Source organism: Gymnoscopelus braueri (genome assembly GCF_963280865.1).
Source record: "Gymnoscopelus braueri genome assembly, chromosome: 13".
Taxonomy (NCBI): domain Eukaryota; kingdom Metazoa; phylum Chordata; class Actinopteri; order Myctophiformes; family Myctophidae; genus Gymnoscopelus; species Gymnoscopelus braueri.
The window spans coordinates 2,099,357-2,103,429 of NC_137615.1; positions in this window are offsets into that span (position 1 = coordinate 2,099,357).

The following is a 4,073-nucleotide window of genomic DNA, read 5'->3' on the forward strand; positions in this document are numbered from 1 at the left end:
TCTTTGATGCATGTTTTGCTGGTAACCAACAGGCTCTAAACCGTCTGTATTACTTTAGCCTACCACCACACCCAGTTGTTGTTCTTGTTTCGCCCTCTATGTATTATACTTTTACTCCATTACAATTATTTGGAAACTTATAGTTACTATAGTTATATTTTGATTATTGTTATTACTAAAACATACATTAACCACTTCAGCCCTATATACATTTCGGCCATTTGAAAATAGCAGATCTACAAGCTCACAATGCGTCACGATGCGACACATTGTGAGCTGGTAGATCTGCTATTTTCAAAAGATTTTTGTAAATTTTATACATTTGAAAACTTGTGAACTGGGCACAATGAGTACTTTTACTTTAGCTACTTCATTTTGATACCAATACTTTTGTAAGTAAATGTTGTATTCCGGACTTTTACTAACAGAGTATCTCTACATTGCAATATTGATACTTTTACTTATAAGTAAAACATCTGAGCTGAGGAGCCTACTTTCTCCACCACTGTCTGTATAACTCACTTATACTTTCACACACTTTTAAAAAGTAGAAGGAAACTTTTTCCTTCTGTATTTATGTTCCGTGTTTCTGTTTCTTCTCTCTTTAGTGTGTAGACTGATGGATAGTTACTGTTTCTTCTCTCTGTAGTGTGTAGACCTATGGATAGTTACTGTTTCTTCTCTCTTTAGTGTGTAGACCTATGGATAGTTACTGTTTCTTCTCTCTGTAGTGTGTAGACCTATGGATAGTTACTGTTTCTTCTCTCTGTAGTGTGTAGACCTATGGATAGTTACTGTTTCTTCTCTCTGTAGTGTGTAGACCTATGGATAGTTACTGTTTCTTCTCTCTGTAGTGTGTAGACCTATGGATAGTTACTGTTTCTTCTCTCTGTAGTGTGTAGGCCTATGGATAGTTACTGTTTCTTCTCTCTTTAGTGTGTAGACCTATGGATAGTTACTGTTTCTTCTCTCTGTAGTGTGTAGGCCTATGGATAGTTACTGTTTCTTCTCTCTGTAGTGTGTAGGCCTATGGATAGTTACTGTTTCTTCTCTCTTTAGTGTGTAGACCTATGGATAGTTACTGTTTCTTCTCTCTGTAGTGTGTAGGCCTATGGATAGTTACTGTTTCTTCTCTCTTTAGTGTGTAGACCTATGGATAGTTACTGTTTCTTCTCTCTGTAGTGTGTAGGCCTATGGATACTGTAGTTATGTTTCTTCTCTCTGTAGTGTGTAGGCCTATAGTTACTGTTTCTCTCTGTAGTGTGTAGGCCTATAGATAGTTACTGTTTCTTCTCTCTTTAGTGTGTAGGCCTATAGATAGTTACTGTTTCTTCTCTCTTTAGTGTGTAGACCTATGGATAGTTACTGTTTCTTCTCTATAGTGTGTAGGCCTATGTATACTGTAGTTATGTTTCTTCTCTCTGTAGTGTGTAGGCCTATAGTTACTGTTTCTTCTCTCTTTAGTGTGTAGACTTATGGATAGTAACTGTTTCTTCTCTCTGTAGTGTGTAGGCCTATAGTTACTGTTTCTTCTCTCTGTAGTGTGTAGGCCTATAGTTACTGTTTCTTCTCTCTGTAGTGTGTAGGCCTATAGATACTGTTTCTTCTCTCTGTAGTGTGTACTGTGTAGGCCTATAGATACTGTTTCTTCTCTCTGTAGTGTGTACTGTGTAGGCCTATAGTTACTGTTTCTTCTCTCTGTAGTGTGTAGGCCTATAGTTACTGTTTCTTCTCTCTGTAGTGTGTAGGCCTATAGTTACTGTTTCTCTCTGTAGTGTGTAGGCCTATAGATACTGTTTCTTCTCTCTGTAGTGTGTAGGCCTATAGATACTGTTTCTTCTCTCTGTAGTGTGTACTGTGTAGGCCTATAGTTACTGTTTCTTCTCTCTGTAGTGTGTAGGCCTATAGATACTGTTTCTTCTCTCTGTAGTGTGTACTGTGTAGGCCTATAGTTACTGTTTCTTCTCTCTGTAGTGTGTACTGTGTAGGCCTATAGTTACTGTTTCTCTCTGTAGTAGGCCTGTGGATAGTTATGAATTGTGAAGTGAATCAGCATGTGATAATATATTTCTACCAACCAGATCACAAGGACCTCATCACGTCCAAAACGCATCGATCAACTTCCAACAGAAACTATGTTTCTAACAGGGGTCTGTCTTCAACATGGGGTCCGGGACCCCTATAGGGGGTCCTCATAGTTACCACAGGGGTCTGTCTTCAACAGGGGGTCCGGGACCCCTAGGGGGTCCTCATAGTTACTACAGCGGGGGCCGCCAAATCTTTGTGTTATTGTTTTTTTGTTTTTTTACATTAACCAATTGAACCCTAGCATCCCTATTCTGAAGAGAACTTGAGCCCAAAATAGCTGATCTACAAGCTCACAACGCCCTGCGCTGCGAGGCGTTGTGAGCTTGTAGATCAGCTATTTTTCGGCAAAGAGGTTTGGTGTTGGTCTATGAAATCTATGAAAATACACATTTATCCGCAGTATGTAGTAGTGGGGGTCCCTGCTTCATCTCTCTTTCAGCTATTAGGGGGTCCTTGGGCTGAAAAACGTTCTAGAGAGCCTTTTATATCTGGTCAGCCAGCGAGATCTGAACCTCATTTAAATACTGCATCTCTGTTTTGGGAGGAACGTGTGCAACGCTGGGGTGCTAATTTAACCACTTATACCCGGTGTCCATCACAGCTCTATGCTAGTCTCTTTTCCTTTTTCTGTTATTGTGGGGAAAGCTTTCGCGGGAAAATTGCAGAATGGACAGGCTCACAACGTGTTGGCGTTGCCACGTTGTTGTGACAGGTTGTGAGCTTGTAGATCTATTGATGCAAAATCTTTCCCTACATTGAGGGGTTGTTTAAGTGGTTAAAGGCCTGTGAGGGGACCTTAACTCATTGCCTGCCAAAACAAAACCCCAAGATAACGTGATCCAAAGATTTGCTGCTTCATTCACTTCCTGGTCAACTTATTACTTTAAAATCCTGTATCTCGGCTCCTGTGTACTCTTTTTTTTACTATGTATTTCTGGTGAAACATTATTTTCAACTGACTGCAATTATGGAACGGATTCTACGAGACTCCTGTGTGTGTAATGAGGGGATGAGGGGACCGTGAGGACGGTGATCACGGACAATATTTTGTGACTCCTTACTTGAAAAGGTAAAGAAATCGTTAAAAACGCTGGCACCGGCTGTGCCATGTTTAAAAAAAACTCTGGCAGGGAATGTGGGGGTAGTTCACCCAAAAATTATTATTTTCTATCAATTACGCATATTTTGTCGCATTCAATCATTCGATGACCGGGTCATCGGTCAGTTCTCAATTGGGTCTCCCTCCGCCGGCCATCGAATTATTAATGCACAAAAACTAAAAAGATCTCCACGAATTCAAGGCTTCATGGGGTCATGTATCATCACTACTCCTTTAAAGGTCAACTTCACACTCTCAGAAGAGTTAAATTAACACCATGTTGGGCAGATGTGTTGAACTCAGTGACTCACCACCAATGTGTAGAGAGAGGTCAGAGGTCAGTCACCCACGTGTATGTTTGGACTTTATATTCATCTGCTGCTTCTCAAAGCCTTTCATCTGCTGCCATCCATCCCATCCAACCACCCATCCATCCACCCATCCATCTGTCCATCCTGTCCATCCCATCGTGCGGTAGCCTGGCATGGTCAGACTAATATCACTGGACCCAGACTAATATCACTGGACCCAGACTAATATCACTGGACCCAGACTAATATCACTGGAACCAGACTAATATCACTGGACCCAGACTAATATCACTGGAACCAGACTAATATCACTGGACCCAGACTAATATCACTGGAACCAGACTAATATCACTGGACCCAGACTAATATCACTGGACCCAGACTAATATCACTGGAACCAGACTAATATCACTGGACCCAGACTAATATCACTGGAACCAGACTAATATCACTGGACCCAGACTAATATCACTGGACCCAGACTAATATCACTGGAACCAGACTAATATCACTGGACCCAGACTAATATCACTGGAACCAGACTAATATCACTGGACCCAGACTAATATCACTGG